The sequence below is a fragment of the Limanda limanda genome, chromosome 6 (assembly GCF_963576545.1).
Source record: "Limanda limanda chromosome 6, fLimLim1.1, whole genome shotgun sequence".
NCBI classification, from domain to species: domain Eukaryota; kingdom Metazoa; phylum Chordata; class Actinopteri; order Pleuronectiformes; family Pleuronectidae; genus Limanda; species Limanda limanda.
Genome location: NC_083641.1, coordinates 2,830,119 through 2,848,905, shown reverse-complemented (window position 1 = coordinate 2,848,905; position 18,787 = coordinate 2,830,119). Strand labels below are relative to the sequence as shown.

The window sequence follows — 18,787 nt, the reverse complement described above, 5'->3', positions numbered from 1 at the left end:
TCAACGTTACTTCGGTTGATTAGTTGCAGCTGCCAGATCACGTGTCCAAATCACACCAAATTCAACACTGCACTTCCATGGGCCTTTAGCAATATACATGCCAAGTAGCCGATTAAATCAATGGTTCTTAAGATATGTATTCTACAGTCAGACAGAGATTTCTGGAATATGCAGATATTAAAAGATAAGAGAAAAATTGTAAGGTTAACCAAGGTCACTTAATATCAGCCAGTATGCTCCATTAGAAGTGCTCGTCAGATGGTCAAATAGCTATTGTAGAATGTGTGCCATCAAACGATATCACTTCTTTCTCCTCTTTACAATGGTCAGTTTTCACCCCGTCTTCCAGTGTGACCAATTGCAAAAGGCATAAAACATTTTGCCTTCCGGTGTGAGCAACACACATGCACATTGTAATAGTCTATTTAGCTTAGGATTCTTTCTAACGGAGTGAAACAAAAATACAGAAGTACTTGAGCTGCCTCCCTATATATTAGCTGTAAGGATAAGAAAAGGAGCTGCACTGCTTCCTAACTTCTCTCCTTTAGCATAGGACACATTGGACCATCCTTTATGAAAGGAAATTACAACATGCCGCCCCACAATTCTTAGCGGCAGCCATATTTAAACCTCAAAGTCACACCTGGACACACCCTTGGATGTACAAAAACAAACAGCCGTTACATTCTCATGACATGTCCAGACCTGATGTTCATCTACACATGATCGTCTGAGCTCCTGACTTGTCACATCCGTCCAGTCTGTCAGTGAACAACAAGCAGAGTGAACTTATATTGACTGATAGACCTAATTAGAATAACATTTGAATATAAAAAGTTATTTAAACCCCCTGACTGTGGAATGGACACTTGTGTGCATCCTCTTTTATAAAGTAGTTTTTTTTTTTAAATAAATGCATAGTGTAAGTGGAGTTGGATTTTCTATTCACAGTAGTTCTCCTTTCCCGACCCCTTCACAGCTTTCCTTGATCCCGTGACTTATTCCATCGGGGTCAGGGAATAGTGGTTAGGAAAGGAGATTATTTGGACTTTCCGAACGCAGCTACTGTATTATCTGACCCTACTGCTCTTTTTCAAATGGAGCACCCAGCCCTCATTCAAGGCCTTAACCCCTCAGGCACACACTTCTTTAAATGAGAGCACAACTATTAAGTTGAATCGGCTGTACTGCCAATACAACTCTGCTGTGCCTTCTCGTTTTGTATCCACTGTTATGGAAAGGATAATCAGTTGGCGGAAAATGAGGTGCAATTCCAATTTAGCTCGCAGACACTTGGGAGTGCAGTTCAACATGTTCAACACGATGAAAAAAAAGAGGCCAACTGAGCTGGAAGAAGATGTCCCATCAGTGACAGAGGAGTATAGAGGGGGATTATGAACAGCAGCTTTTAATCATTTGACATTTTTAATGATGGTTAGAGGGAAGAGGGGGTGAACCATTTATCAGGAGGAGGCCCTTGGGAGACTACAGCCCTCGATCATTTCTGCCTCATCTACCTTCTCTTCTTCCAACTGTGTTTCAATCCACACACATTCTTCAGCATCCAATCACTTCTGTCTGAGGCTGTTGTATTTTGGCCCAGGTTTAAAACAGCTGCCAACAGAAAAGCCATTAAATTGCACAATAAAGACTTCAGTTGGATGTAAATAAAGCAGCAATAGGATAAAACTGATTTATGTAGAAACCATCAAAAAACACAGCAGGAATTTGTTCTTGATCCCTCCTTTCTCTGTGCTACTTTGAATCCTATCCAATTCACAGCAGGGTTTCCCCCAGAAAACTTGCTAAGCCTGGTGGTAGGGCTGCTAGAAGGCACCCGCAGGGGGGTGGGTGTTGAGTCGGATTTTGAGCTGGACACCATTGTTTCTTATACTCTAAACATGTTGCACTTTGTTTAATATGCACACCTAACTTTTTTATTTTGATAAGGGGTTAAATAGATACTTTGATATCTTTTTGAGTTGCACTGCTGACTTAACTTATAAGCCCTCTTTTTTATTTATTTTTATCACGTTGGAGTTGCTAGTTTAAACCTACAGTTTTGCACTTTAATATTTGAGCCTTTGTTTACATTTTGTTTTGTGCTGCATTATATGGTGACATACAGTTTGTTGTTATCAAAATAAAATTAACTGAATTGAAATGGTCAATTTGATTTTTTTGGAGGAAAATTAATCGTTTAGATTAATCGACTAATCGATAAAATAGTCGTCAGATTAATCGATAGAAAAATAGTCGTTAGTGGCAGCCCTACTTAATATTAAAAAAAATTCAAGTTTGCTGTGAACATAGCAGTCAGGCCTCTTATTTCAGAAACAATGAACCGTAACAGTTTGGTTACCAATAAAAGATAAGCGTACTACTTCTTTGCTTTCAGCCAGCTACTCAAACAGACAAGCAACAAAATAACAAACAAACAAAATACACAGGCAAGTGTCGGCCTACTTTGAAATAAATTAAACACAGAACTTTGTACGGTTGATGTGCGCGAGTGACGGATTTTTTTTTTTTTTTTAAATTAAAAAAACATGCGACGCTTAGCCTGGCGGGGGGGGGGGGGGGGGGGTAAAGCCTGGCGGCCCGCCAGGCCTATACAGCACTGGGGGAAACCCTGCACAGGTTGTTATTCTGATCACATATCAATGCATAACCTGTTTTTATATAATCCTGTCTTTTAAATACTCAGCAGGTGTTCCAAGCTGCAATGGTTTATTATGTTGTGATATTTTTTTAGAACTTCAATGTCAAGTAGGAGTTTTCATGTGAAGCAGCAATCAGCAACTCACCCGCCTCAAAACCAGTCAAAATTGCAGAGTTTACAGCCTTGAGTCCTGGCTGTAACCTGCACTCTCAGTGGAGAAAGATGGACAGAAAGTGCCTCATTCCCTGACCTATTTCCTCCATTAAATCAGCCAATGAGCAGCACTTTTTGACAGTGCAACTGATCTGCTGAAAAATGACTTGACAGACTCAAAGTAGGCCACAGGATGGTTCTGATGACATGGAGCTTAGCTTGGAGGCACGTTAGCTCATCATAAGTGCCATGTCATTTGTGCGGCTGATTTAGCTCAACGTGCCGGAGCAGAGCTTGTGGCCTCATCTACCTGAGGTGAACCCAAGTCATTAGCCCCAGTCAAACATGGTGTTAATTAACTTGGATAATTAATGGGTTGCTGTGCTCATGAATTTAACTTGAGTTAAACTGAAAAATGTTAAAGATGATACGTAAATTATGGAAAAACAGCAGTGTGAAAACTGCGCCTCATCACCACCGTTTCAACAACCCTGAAAAACTCAAACTCAAAAGACATATTTGTTTGTCTCTTTAGGTATGTTTAGATCAAACACAAAGCTACTGCAGCCAAAGTCAAGAGTAACACAATACGCAATTTTGCTTTGTATTTTGTCTGAAAGCGCCATTGCACTGTACATAAAGATGGAGAAAGTGACAGCTCCCTAAAACAACCTAGTGTCATAATATCCACTTCCCACGAAAAGGAGACGCTAGCCCGAAGACAACCCAGAGCAATAGACAGTGGCTGGCATTTAGAGGGGCTCTTTTCAACACAAGTAATAAATCTCTTTCCACTTACTATCTCAAATGGATTGCAGATGGGATATTTATGCAAGCCCCACAATCATTTTTACCTAAAAGAAAATTTGAGTCAAGTTACCATTGTAATCATGCACAACAAAAACATTGAAGCATAAAGTAATACTGTAACGGACTGGGGTTATTGTTCAAGTATGTGTTGTGTTATTTAATAGTAGATTGTTGTGTTTAAGGAGTGTTCTGATGTCCTGGGCGACAGTGAAGGGGTCGGGGGCGGGACATGTGATGGTTTTGACTAATAGGATGGGTCCTATGGTAAAGAGGCTCTCTCATTGGCTGGTTTTACGGGGGATTGGGCGGCAGTGAGGAAGTGGTTTTTGTTGTTGATGTGCGCGACTGACGAAGTGAATGGAAAAAGGCACTTGCTCGTGTAAAAGTTAATAAAGTGAAAAACGAAGAAAGAAGCCTCCTGTCCTCTCTACGGGAGGACGGTACATTGGTGTCAGAAGTAAAAAGAGTCGCCTCCGGATTCCGCTACGAGCTCAGAGCGACCTACGATGAGTTTAAAGAAGATCAAAAAGGAAGCCGACCGTCCGGATGAAAGCAGCGCTGACGAGGGACGGGGTGCAGCCGCGCACATAGAGAGGGTGAGAGACATGACCCGGAGGATGGCCGGAGGGGCCGGCTTCAGTCGGAAACGGCAGGCCGCAGCTCGCGGGTGGAGCCACACAGAGAGGCCCTCGCACCGTCAATGAAAACCCCCAGATACGACGGGAAAGCTAACTGGGAAGCATTCCATGCACAATTTGAACTGTTAGCCCAGGCTGGAAGATGGTGTGTGGAGAAGAAAGCCCTTCAGCTTGCTATGTGCCTTACTGGAGATGCTCTGACAAGCCTGTTGCTGTTAAGCCCCGCTGAGAGGAGTGACTATGATGCATTAGTGGGGGGCGCTAAAGAGACGGTTCGGATTGTGTTCAACAGCCAGCCTGCTTCGCTCTGAACTGTGCAGTAGACAGCGTCGGCCTGGGGAGCTGCTGAGGGATCTCGCCAACGACATTGAGGGGCTGGTCCACCGCACCTATACTCACATGCCTCCGGTCATCCAGAGTGAGTTGGCCCGCGACCATTTCCTGAGGCCTTATTACCAGCTGACCTGCGTATCCAGACATTGCTAGCCCACCCGGGTCCCTCCAGGCGACTTTGGAATTAGCCACAGAAAGAGAGATGCTGTGTGCAGGGACATGGGAAACTGCGGTGGATATTACTGCACAAGTGAGAGCTGCACGTGGAGCCGAGCTAACTACAGCAGAGCCTGCCTGGGTGGAAAAGCTAACGCAGCTCGTGCGGGCCACCACACTGCGAGAGGAGCGGTCTCCAAGACCTCATGCAAGGGTCTGCTGGGGGTGTGGACAGCCTGGCCACCTGGTTCGACAATGCCCTCGCAACCCAGCTAACCAGGGAAACGAGCCAGGGACTGCATAATCGGGACGATGCGGACCCCTACTGCTGTTTCCCGGCTCCCTACAAATAAAGAGACATTAAGCTGCACTGATAAGGTGGGAGTGCTTCCAGCAGCAGTTGAGGTTGACAGCCAGCTGGAACGACTCATCATGCTGGGTCAAACGTGGATCGGAGAATGCTGGTATGCACCATTGACTATTGGGGGGACAGAGTGTTTTGCACTGGTGGACACAGGCTCTTCAGCGACGCTGGTGAAACCAGAGATGGTGAAGAAGAAAACAGATATTTTCCCCACCATAGTGAAACTGCAGACAGTCACCGGGGAGCGAACACCTATGGTGGGGGAAACATTAGTGACTCTGGGGTTGGGGAGGAGATCTGCCCGCTGTCCAGTGTGGGTGGCGAACCTCGAAGATTGTATACTGGGGCTGGATGTTCTTGGGGCATTGGACTGTGTCATTAGTACAAGGAGGGGGACCCTCACTTTTCCAGATGGACACACTATCCAGATGCATCGACGACCGCCCCAGCCAGGCTGTCTTGTGGCTCACAACATTACGACAGAGACGCTACCTGCACCATCTCCCGCACAGCAACCACTGCCGTCTATCCACGACCAGCCCCCGCCACACTAGGGATGTCACGAGAACCGATACCTACGATACTAAGATAACAAAACGATGCCGATGCCCAAGTTTTTGAAGTACCGTAGGCACCGTCAGCTTCGATGCTAGCAGCTGTTAGCAATTTAGCATTAGCATTGGTGCTGCCGGCCGCTGCTACTCCGGTCACAGTTACAATCAGAAAACAAAGATGGCAGCTGTACCCCCCACCGCCCCCGCGATCGCGACACCTCGTCTTATAGACAAAAAAGGCACAAAGAGTCGGGTCTGGGAGCATTTCGGGTTTGAGGCTGATGACCGTGGCGTGATAATAAATCCGCAGAAGCCAATATGCAAAAGGTGCTTCCGTGGACTTCAGACGAAGGGAGGCAACACTTCAAATTTAGCTAAGCACCTGAAGGACCGTCATCCCGATTTGTTTAAGGACTTCAAGGTGAGTTCTGATTCATATTAACAACATCCAGAGAATGCACTCTCTGTTTTTTTAATCTGTCATACTGAAATACACGTGACGTTATATGATGTTTGAGATGGTGAGCACGTGTGTTACAATGGCTTGTGTTATGCACGTAGTTAGGTTAGCTTAGCTATGCTGTCGTTTTAACGTTAGCCTATAGCCTGCCTTGGTTAGAAGGAGAGAGAGAGAAAGAGAGCATGTGCGTCTTGCAAGTATCATGTCAAAACTAGCGAAATTCACTGAATGTTTAATATAGTCTGTCTGACTTCAAATGGCTGCATCTATTACTATTAATATTTAGGTGTGTGCGTGCGTGGGCTGGAGCGAATGTGCTAAAGTATTTTTTTATCATAATCCACTTGGTGATATTAATTAATACTGAAAAAAGGAATGATAACAAATGACATTAGATCATCAGTGTGGATACACTTCTATCAGGTCTTACAGTAGCATGAGGCCTGTGCTCTTTCTTTAGTCAATTAACTATATGAACTGAAATGTCAATTTTCCTTTTCCAGTTTCATCAAGAGGACAACGTCCGGGAGACAACTCAGCCAACTCGGAGTCAACCATCACAGCCAACCATAACCGAGGCTCTACAGAAGCAAACAAAATATGACAGAAATTCAAATGAGGCCAGGAGATTGAATAGAAGTGTAGCAGAATTCATATGTATGGACCAACTCCCTGTGTACATTGTTGAAAAAACAGGATTTCAGCAAATGCTCCATCAATTCAATCCAAGATATAAACTGCCTAGTAGAAATTATTTCATGTACACAGAAATACCCAAAATCTACAGTGAAACAAGGGACCTGATCACAAAATACCTCAAAGAGAAGCCATTCTATTTATGCACAACTGATCTGTGGACAAGCAGAGCTGCAGACACGTTCATGTCCATAACTGTACAGTACATTACACAGTCATGGGAGTTGCACTCCTGGTGTTTAGGCTGTAGTGGCCTGAACTCAGACCACACAGGTGACAGTTTGAGGGAGGCATTTGATGAGGTTGTTACTGAGGAGTGGAAGTTGGACATTGAGAAACTAGCAGGCATCACAACAGACAATGCATCCAACAACCAAAAGGCCTTTAAAGATGACTACACATGGATCCCTTGTTTTGGCCACAACTTGCACCTGGCCGTTAACAAAGCCATCAACATCGACAGGGTATCTGCAGCCCTGTCAAGGCTGCGCAGAACCATATCTGCCTTCACCAGGTCATCGAAGCTGTCGCGACAACTCAAAACAAAACAAAAACAACTTGGACTCCCAGAACACAATTTGATACATGATGCACCCACCCGTTGGAATTCCTCATATGACATGGTGGAGAAATTTTTGGAGCAGCAGCAAGCTCTGTGTGCAGTCCTGGCAGAGGACAGAAAAAAATGGCATCTGATGCCAAAAGACAATGACATCAGTCTTAGAAACACTAAAAGAAGTCCTTGAGCCTCTTAGTCCTTTTACAGATGCACTCAGTGGTGAGAAGCACACTACTCTCTCCTCTGTTTTACCGCTGCTATGGAAGATGCTCTCTTGTCTCGGGGATAAGGAGGATGACTCTCTCCTTACTGGAGAGATGAAGAGCTTAGTAAGGGAAAGCATCAACACACGTTATGAGAATAGGGAGGTGCAGCTTCTGCTCAACACTGCCACCTACCTAGATCCAAGATTTAAGGCCAGTTTTGTTGCTCTGGAGGATGACGTGAAGCAAAGTCTCCGGGAGCAAGTGGGAAATTCCGATGATGGAGCTGGTACATCTGAAACCCCCACGGCAACAGGAGCAGAGGCCTCGAGCCAGAGGAGGCCATCTAAAAAGTCAAAGACTGATTTGAAGCATCTGCTTTCAGCCATTCAAGGAGAGAAGAAGGGCCGGGATGATGACACATCATCTCAAGCAGGGCTCTCCACACAAGAGAAGTTAGATTGTGAGTTCCTGGTATATAGCAATATGCCAGAACTGAGCGCAGACGAAGATCCCCTCATCTGGTGGAAAGTGAATGAAGGCACAATACCTCAACTTGCAGAATTTGCAAGGAGGTATCTCTGCATTGCAGCTTCAAGCTGTGCTTCCGAAAGGGTTTTCAGTGTCTCAGGAATCATTGTCAGTCCAAGACGTTCCCGACTTACCCAAGACAATGTTGACATGTTAGTTTTCCTCAGTAAAAACCTTGAACTAGCCAAGAAAAGATGTGAAATGCTGTGAAAAATTATGCAAGTTTGCCAAAACTCAGGTTCATCTTGTTAGCTGAATGGCTGCACTGTTATATCCACTGTTTTGTTTTGCACTGTTGTTTTTGCACAGAACCTTTTGAAAAGATGCCTGGAAGTCTGGAATGTTTCTGGGGACACTAGTTGTTGCATTCATTGCACTTTATTATGTTGTGCTGTGCTTTATTGCACAGTTTTTGTATGTCTGATGACATTTTGCTGTTTTTCAAATATTTTAAGACAGAAGTTCATGTTTCAAGTTCAAGTACATGGAATCTGAGTGTTGATATGTTAATTTTCCTCAGTAAAAACCTTGAACTAGCCAAGAAAAGGTGTGAAATGCTGTGAAAAATTATGCAATTTTGCCAAAACTCAGGTTCATCTTGTTAGCTGAATGGCTGCACTGTTATATCCACTGTTTTGTTTTGCACTGTTGTTGTTTTTGCACAGTACCTTTTGAAAATATGTCTGGAATGTGTCTGGGGACACTAGTTAACTTTATTATGTTGTGTTATGCTATATTGCACATGTTTTGTATTTCTGATGACATTTTGCTGTTTTTCAAATATTTTAATAAAGAAGTTCATGTTTCAAGTTCAAGTATATGGAATCTGAGAATATCCTTTTTTTTTACCGTGGTATCGAAATTGGTATCGAGAATCGTGTTATTTTACTGGTATTGGCATCGACTACTGAATGTTTGGTATCGTGACACCCCTACGCCACACAGCCGGAGGGAGAAGAGAGAACACTGGCGGTGTAGGGGGTCTGGCAAAACAACTGTGAAGGACTGACCCGAAACGAACAGAGTCGACTATAACAGCTTCTGCTGGAGTTAAAGGACTGTTTTTCTTTGTCAGAGAACGATGTTGGTCGGACTGATCTCATCGAACACGACATCGACACGGGAGAGGCACAGCCCATCAGGATGAGACCATGACGCCTTCCCCTGGCCAGACAAGTAGCCGCCGACAAAACGCTGCGGGAGTTACAACAGGCTGGACTCATTGAGCCCTCCTCCAGCTCATGGGCCTCGCAGTAGTTATGGTCCCCAAAAAGCAGAAGGACGACTTTCGATTCTGTGTGGACTTCAGGCCCCTCAACAAAGTGACCAAGAAGGATTCCTATCCCCTTCCGCGCATCGATGAGGCCCTTGATGCAGTGGCAGGGTCATCCTGGTTCTCCTCGCTGGATCTGCGCAGCGGATATTGGCAGGTCCCCCTCGCCCCTGATGCCAGACCCAAAGCTGCCTTCATCACTAACGGAGGTTTGTGGCAGTTTAAGGTTCTCCCATTTGGCCTCTGCAATGCCCCCGCCACGTTCAAGAGGCTGATGGACAAGGTGCTGGCTGATATTCCCCGCCGAGAGTGTGTCGTATATCTGGACGATATCCTGGTACATGGGAAATCCTTCGAGTCTTCTCTCAGGTCCCTCAAACGTGTGTTAGAGAGGGTGGCAGCAGCAGGACTAAAACTACATCCCCAGAAGTGCTGCTTCATGAGACGGGAAGTGACTTTCCTTCGTCACACGGTTGGTGAGGGCGGTGTTGGCACCATGGAAGCGAAAGTGCAAGGAGTGAAGGACTGGCCCACCCCCGGCTCTGTCCAAGACTTAAAGAGTTTCCTCGGACTGTCCTATTACAGAAGGTTCGTGAAGGGGTTTTCCTGCATAGCTGCGCCCTTGTTCTGCTTCTCCGCTTTACAGTGGTTAATGTCCTTCAAGGAGCCGGAAGGCCAGCTGGCACACTGGATCGAGGAACTACAGGCGTATGGCTTCACAGTGGTACACAGACCAGGTACGCAGCATGGCAACGCAGATGCACTCTCCTGGCGGCCCTGCCAGAGCAACGGCTGCCGTTACTGCGACAAAAGGGAGGCACAGGAGTGCGAATGCATAAGGACTGCGGTGAAATGTGCAGCGGTGGGACCTGGGGGTCCGTCTGCCGATCAGCGACTGGTGGCTGTGGATACAGGGGAGTGGAGGAAGAACCAAGAGGAGGATGGCGACATCAAGCCAGTATGCATGTGGGTGGCAGCACGACACAAACCACGGTGGGAGGAAATATCTGTGTTTTCTCGGGCCACAAAAGGACTAAGAGGCCATAGTGACGGCTAAGCACCAAAAAGGACTGGGACACCCATCTCCCCCTCGTGCTGATGGCATACAGGTCTGCTGCCCAAGACTCCACATCCTGCTCCCCCGCCCTACTCATGCTAGGCAGAGAAATCCGAACTCCGGGCGAGATGATGATGGGCAGACCTCCAGACGGACTGGATCCTCCGGGGCCTGAATATGCCAGGAAGTTACAGGATCGACTGGAGTCCGCTCACAAGTTTGCCAGGGGACAGCTGCAGAGTGCAGGGCCGAGGCAGAAGAGGAACTACGACGTACACACCAGAGGACGACATTTCGAAGCCGGCGAGTTGGTCTGGGTGTTCAACCCACAGAGGAAGAAAGGCAGGTGCCCAAAGCTGGACAGCAAATGGATGGGGCCCTGCACGGTCCTAGAGAGGGTGAGTGAAGTCGTGTACAGGGTCCAAATGCCGCTGAGAGATAGGAAAGTTGCCCTCCACAGAGACAGACTGGCTCCCTATCAAGGCACCGCGACCCCACTGCGAGGAGAGACTAGAACACGAGGCGTCGGGGACACTGTTCGAGCTCCTCCACAAGATCTCTCTGAGGTTCCGGTCCATGCCCCAGATTCCACGTTGGCAGGACCCCCCTCTGCTGCACGGCCGCAGAGGGAACGGAGGCCCCCTGACCGCCTGGGAGTCTTTGTTGTTCCCTCGGGGACGAGGGACTTTGATGGGGGGAGGTAGTGTAACGGACTGGGGTTATTGTTCAAGTATGTGTTGTGTTATTTAATAGTAGATTGTTGTGTTTAAGGAGTGTTCTGATGTCCTGGGCGACAGTGAAGGGGTCGGGGGCGGGACATGTGATGGTTTTGACTAATAGGATGGGTCCTATGGTAAAGAGGCTCTCTCATTGGCTGGTTTTACGGGGGATTGGGCGGCAATGAGGAAGTGGTTTTTGTTGTTGATGTGCGCGACTGACGAAGTGAATGGAAAAAGGCACTTGCTCGTGTAAAAGTTAATAAAGTGAAAAACGAAGAAAGAAGCCTCCTGTCCTCTCTACGGGAGGACGTTACAATACTTTACTTAATTTTAACAGCAAAGCATCGTATTCAGTTATTAAAACACTCCAGATATTACTCTACCCCAGTACATTGACGTGCACATACAGTATATTGCGCTGCTTCTATCCTTGTTTCTGTTTCACAACACTGACTGCAAGCAGTCTCACATAACTGCAGTGGTTCGCCAGCTATACATTGCCGCAACAGGCGATAGTTTGAATGATTCACAGTGTTGTGTGTGCACAGAGTCTGCCCTCACAAAGACCCTGTGGTGTAGGCACACTGTTTTGCATGGTATATTGTTATGGCATGAAAAACGATGAGGGCGTAGAGGAGAAGGCCTACAGTGAGGGGCGGAGGATGTCAGGTATTAAACATTTAAAAGAGGGAACATTATGCTTCCAGGTCAGGCTCTACCTCCGTTTTTCAACAGAGCTGAATACGCCTGGGTCTCCTATGTACAGAGTAATACACCTGCACAAAGTATTGCAATTATTATTATTATTTTTTTTTTAATACTTTATTTACAATTATATATGTAACAGCCCCTGGCTGGCAAAGCATGACAAGGAGAGTTTCAGAGTTTGAAAGATACCTAGTGTGTCTGCTGAAAGGGTGTTCTCCACTGCAGGAGATATAGTAACGGCCCAGAGGAGCCCTTTAACATCTGAGCATGTTGACCAACTCTTTTCTCAACAAAAATGCCAATATTCCCAAATGAATTTAACATTTTGGGTCATGACCTTGCAGCAAACTGGACTGGACTCTAGTAGTACACATTTGTTTAATTCTCAAATTGATTGAAGCTCTAAGTTACTCTTATTTATATGATTATTCTCAGGTTTATGTTACTCTATTATGTCTACTTTACGTTACTGTATTGTATTTAAATAATTTTAAGTTATATGCTAGGAGCTCAGTGTTCATGTGAGAGGTCTCCTATTCAGAAAATAATTACAAAGGTCCCGTGTCCTGAATGTTCCAGGACAAAGATTTTGCACTACTCTCTTAGTTTTTGCACTTCAGTTAATGTGTAGAAGACAGTGTTGTTCACAGAATTAAATGTAACATTTGAAGTGAGTTGAGCAATCTTATTTTCCTAATTTTTTGTAATGCCTTTGAATAATATGGGGGATATGAATCCCAATATATCGCAGAATCGAATCGCAATACTTGCAGTATCGCAATATGTTAAGAATCGCAACACTAATGAATCATGGCCCAAATATCGCAATACTATTGAATAGTCACTTTTTTGCCAATTCCCACCCCTACTGTTAACTCCGCCACCACTACCCCTCTACCAGCTAATGATCACTCAGCTATTCCGCCGATCTCCTCAATCTTTTCTCCATAAATGCCATGTGAGTCAGTCACACGTCAGCTTACCGTCCAGATTTTCTATCTATGAGAATCAATGACCTCACTCCTTTTATTGTCGTTGTACCATGAAAGCTCCTTTCATTGACAGGAGTTTGTCACAGAGGTTCAGTGTGGTGGTATAAAATAATTGAATTGAAAGCTTCTTACAGGAGAAAGGGTTTACTTCTCATCCTTCTCAGATGTGAAAGATAACAGGACCAGTAACTTGTGATACATCCCTCTTGTTACTGCGAGCAACATCCATCATCAGTGAAAATCCCATCTTCAGCACCGTCAGTCCCCCTGCAGCGACAGGCAGAACTGGCAAACATGGGCAGTATCCTACTCTTTTGTTATCACACACACACCATGCCTAGGAGGAAAACGATGAGTGGGAGTTGGTAGATCTGCGCAATTAATTGTTTTTGATCGGTGACCTTGATTCACACCCTTCTTCAATCTCATTTCTACATAACAACAATTAGAAGATAGATCGCTGCATCAAACTAAGCACTCCCTTCTCTGCCAGTACTTCACAAAAAATGAGATCTGTGAACACCACATGATAAACTATATAGAGAAAGAAGACAGAAAAGACAGAAAATATCTGAGAACAGACCCAATGTTTGCGTGTGTCTGTCATTGTGAGCCAAAAACAAAAACCCGATTTAATATCGATTCACATTTTGGGTTTGCAGTTTTTTGGGGGTTTTTTTGATAAAAGGTTTTTGAGTCCCAATACAGACAGTCCGAGACCAGTGGCAATGTGCTGCTAACGTGCGATGTTGTGCCTTGTTCAAAACACAATTTCAGCCCAATTTTCTGCTTGTCTATAGTGTTGCACGGTATACTGATACTAAAAAGGTATTGAGATACCCAGTCGTTAAAAACGATACAATACCAAATTTGACTAGTATCAGTACTTTATGAATGACATCCGGGGAACCACGGATGTGGAAAATCTGCGCCACGTACAGCCGCACGTCACGATTTTCAGTTCACACTGGCTGCTGATCAGCCTCGGTTCTGCAGCGGAGGTGCTACTGCAGCTTTATGTATTTAAGAAGGCCTTATACTGAAAATGACCATAAATGTGTGGGTGTATGAAAGAGGGAGAAGGAGTGAGATAGAGACTACTGCCCATGACCTGAAGTACTTTACGTTAACTTTTATTGCAACTACAAATACCAGTGCTAGACACTATGAAGCTGCTTATTTTCCTCTCCTGCAAATATTTCACTATAAAAACCTTTTAAAAACAAATTAACGATTAGGTCAACAAAAACGATCTGCTTGTATTTTTTGAAAGAAAAAAAAATACCCGCTAGATTCTCGAATCTCTAGGAGGAACAGCACGGCCGAACCGCAGCCAGTGATCAGCTGTAATCTGTTGCATTTTTCCGGGAGAATGACTGTGCGCATTTGGTACTGTATAGGTGACAGGAAACATGGGGTCTGTTAGCACTGTGGATTGACTAAACAAACCAGACATTGTTATAAACTTCACTTTAAGGAGATCATGCATTGCACAACAGTGGCGTGTAACTTGGTGAGGACTGACTGCACGAGTCTCAGAGAAAGAGAGAAGCGGGCCGTGACAATGTACATCTGTAATTTATGTCAAATTAATGTTATTTCTGAGAATAAATATAACAGTTTTGTACCTTCATCCTTCCTTTAAATTAAGTTTGTTATGAAATTAGACACTTATTTGAAACATCTCAATCTCTGCCTGTTTCTAGATGGGACAGGTGCACCCTGTCACCAAAATAGCAGATGTACACAAAAATAGGTGCATTTGTTTAAATTGCAAATGTTACAAGAGTGGGTGTTTGTCAATCTAAACCTCATTATAGAGGCTAAATCATGCGGGTGAAATGTTTCATCTCTCATCCAAGAGGCGTCTTTACTTACCAGTTCCACAGGTCTTGTTAGCAAAGAACATATTCATATTTCGTGGACAAGAGCTATTTATATCATTCCCAGGCGTTATGTCGTGGCCATGATATATATTCTTTCCCAAATGTGACCGGGGGGCTCCATAACTTACATTCAAGCAGAGATTTTTTACCCGTTTCTTGTAGCCTGGATAATGTGTTTATTCTCCTCCAAAGTAGCAGTTTGATCCTCATTTGTGAAATATGTGTGAGTTCAATTGTCCATGTCGGTGATTGCACATATGCAGTAAACACTGACATCTGATGTGCATGCGCTCAGAACTTGATGAGGCAACCCTGGGTTGACTTACTGAGTTGATAACCCGATTTGTGTGACCGCTTAGCCGGTTTGTTTGGTTAAGTTCACCTGGATATAGGAAAAAGATAACATGGGTATGTTGAACTTGCTTTGTAGTACAGGCACAAGGACATCATGCATTTGTTTACCATCACCCTGTTGAGCATCACAGGGCCAAACTCTGAAGTTAAAAAAAATGTAAAATAGTACCAAAGTGCAGCTGCAGCTCTCAAAACAACTACTCTCAACAACTAGCCCATTCTAAATCATTTCCATGATCTTCAAGAACACCTCAACATGAGTTGCACAGATTTTCGTATCAGGGTGACCCACTCTAGTGATTAGTCTCTATTACACCATGCAAATACAGCCACAGGCCACCGATGGCCTCTTAAAATGACCTGCTGTCTAGTAAAACCCAGACGAAGCTACGCTCAGCACCAGACTGCTTTTAATGGGATTTCACAACATTAACATTGTACTAAGTCAGCAAGAGTGCCCCTCTGCTGGATCAGCCTCAGCTCTGGCTGTGTGTGCATGTGTACGTATGCACATCCATCAGTGAGAGACAGTGTGAGATGGTGGGGAGCAACTGCACACAGTGTATACAAGGTGGACATTGCAGACAAGGTTTGACTTCAAGGAATCTCCCAAGATATAACTGGAGTATTGAGATCCTAAGACAGACAAAACAGAATATTTCTACTTCTGTAAACTTGATTCAATTCATCAGATGTATTTATATCAGACGGACCAAATATATGAACAGCCAGGTGGGAAAGAGCTTTTGAGTCATCTTCTTAGGACAGTGGTTGCCAACCAGTCAATGGCGATCTACCGGTCGATCTCTAAAACCTTCACTGTCGATCTCCAAACACTCATTCTTTTGTTTAAAAAGGTTTTTTTTTTATTGTGAAATATTTGTAGGAGCGCAAGATGCACAGCTTTATACTGTTCAGTACTGATATTTTTTCAAGTACAAGGGATTTCTTTCATTAAAGGAAATAGTCATATTTATGGCTATATTCTAGGGAAAGCCTATATGTGAAAACATTGTTCAGCAGTAGCAGCTCTTCTGTAGAACATATTGTTGAACTGAGAAGCTAAATATTTTGCATTGAACAGATGCTGTTAATATAAATTAAAATGAATGTGAATTTTGTGCATTGAATAGATAAAGTTGCACAACTGCCTTTTTTTGTGTATAATTATGCTCCTCCATTAAGCTTTTAAAAGAAATAAAAAAAAAATAATAAATATGACCCTCCTAAATGGGTTTTTGGAATATATCAGGGTGGTAGATCTCGGCTTACGTCTGGTATCAAAAGGTTCATGACCACTGTCTTAGGAGATATCAACAATTATTTGATCACTCTGCCAAACAAAGGCAATTCATTTCCAATTAATATAATAATTTCATCTCCATTTAATATTATTTTTGGGGCATTGTCAAGCAATTTAAAGGGTCCGTTTCCCGAAACTTGTGTGTAAAATGAGAATCAGTATGTTGCTGTACTTTTGAAGTCTCTAAATCCTGGTGCAGTATCATGATCAGTAAACCTGTAGTAGCCTACATGGGTCACAAGTGCCACTTTTAAACCATTTGAATGTTTGGCAAGGGAATTAGTTTTTTTTTGTTGACAGACAACTGCATTACAGATTCTCTTATGATTTATGTTTGCACACACCCAAAACAACTGATTATTTGATGTATAGCTCGGATTATATCATTTTTTTCGGAAGCAGGAGAATATGAGTGGAAACAGAATAAAACCAGATTTTTTTTCTCTCAGCAAGATTTAGAGCAGGAAATCAAAATTTAAGGTAGCCTTTTTATTTCTCCGGTTGCATTACACCTCTCAGTCTTGTTACAACAGACATGAACAAACAGACATCAATGACTGGGTTGCAATTAGCTGAAATCTGCAGGGTGAATTAAACATGAACTCCACTGTTGACTTCTGAATGCTGTGAAGCCTGCCGTGTTCATGCCACCCACCCGTGCTGTAACACAGAGGTTAACAGATGTCACGTCGGTCACAGGGTCAAACCCCAGATGGTAGGAAATGGGAGTGCAGGGGTCAATTGTTCTTAAATGGTGGAAGCATACGAGCACACGTTCAATGGTATAAGCAAGCTAATTAACATTCAAACAATCTTTAATTACCGACTAAAAGAAACGGATTATGTGTTAAAAGGTTGTGGTTTTTCCCTTCATCAGACTCACAGCTGAGAACAAGAGCAACCATCACACCAGTTACCCGAGCTTCCAGCTATGATCAGCCTCACCAGCTCCCCATCTCACCATCTGCTGTGGTCCACCCACACGCTTCTCTCACAACACTTGATATGGACAGTGGCCTGCCAATGCCCAGGAGGGCAAAGCAGATGGCGTGGCTACAGGCAAAACATTTAGCCTTTGAATAGCAGGAAAACCGCAAATCAAATGGGCACTGAATGAAGTTAAATAACGCTGTGGGGATATTGGGCTGCCTTGTTGCTTCCCTGGAATACTGTCAGCCTCTGCTTAGTCAGAGGTAAGAATAAGAGGCCCACTACTTCTGCAGAGTTCAAAATATGCTCAAAACAAAACTACTGCCAAGAAAACCACATTGACTCTTTCAGCAAACATAAGAGATGGCTCAAGAGTAATCGATGAAGAAGACATGAATGAAAGTGTTCCTGGAGGTACCTATTGCCACAACTGATATTAGGGATATTGGAAAATAAGACAATAATCAGTAATTACTACCATACAATTTTTGTAAATTAAAAGTATTCTGTTTGTTATCCTGTGACAAGAGTTTAAAATCCCAACCTTCACACAGGAGCAAAAATCTGTCAAAGTTTAGGGAAATAATGTGTCATTTATCATGATAGTTATCGACATCGAGTGATATGCCAAGTTCTATCGTAAAATATTTGTCCATATCTCCCACAGATGGAGCAAACCCGTCACTTCTATCCGGTTCTATGTTGTATAATTTGACAGAATTTAATTTTTTTCAATGAGTCAATGACTTTCTAACAACCTCTTAGCTGCTTATTCACAGCGTGACTCCACAAGTCAACTCGTTCTGAACAGGTAAAACAAGCGACCAGCTTTGATTGCAACATGCCGGGATTATGAATAAACTGAATAAAAATAAATATAAAAATGTCATGTGTGGAGTTTTTCTTTGCGCGTCTCTGGTTCAAACCGGCAGAATAAGCCCTTATACTGCTGCCTGTGTGAAGGAGCTCGGGAGCCGCTCTGCTCTGCGGCGCTGCCTCGGAGGAGACGTGGGAGAAAGTTTGCGGGAGAAGTTTTTCACTTTCACGACACATACAGAGACAGTGAAACACTGGAGTCACGACGCGCTCACTGATGGGCTCGACACAGCAACACGGTGCGAAGCAAGCGGGTTCAAAACAAAAAGACAAAAGACAAACTCACCGCCAGACACCTTCCAGTCTGCCCGGCCGCGACCTGGAGAAAAGCGACCCGGGGAGAAAATACCTCCGCGACGCCAAGTTGCCTCTTGCCCTCCGCACAACACGACCGGCCGCGGGTGAAGAGTGCTCCTCCCGGGGAGAGTGAGAGGCTGGCGGGGAGACAAAGAGCGAGGAACGTGTCCACGGAGTCGCTGCCTGCCTGAGGAGACGCTTCACCGGCAGCGGGAGGGATCTCTTCCTTTGTTCCTGCCGTGGCCGCAGCCTGCTCCGCGGGTCTGATCACCG

General features: G+C 44.3%; 1 protein-coding gene across 2 annotated transcripts in view; it reads right to left on the bottom strand.

Moving 5' to 3' along the window:
- LOC133003502 (SPRY domain-containing SOCS box protein 4-like) overlaps nucleotides 1–18,787 on the bottom strand; it is a 49,374-nt gene extending 30,587 nt beyond the window's left edge. For both annotated transcript variants that reach the window (XM_061073251.1, XM_061073252.1), the window contains exon 1: nucleotides 18,504–18,787. The gene's annotated coding sequence lies outside the window, so the exon portion shown is untranslated. The remainder of the gene's footprint in view (nucleotides 1–18,503) is intronic.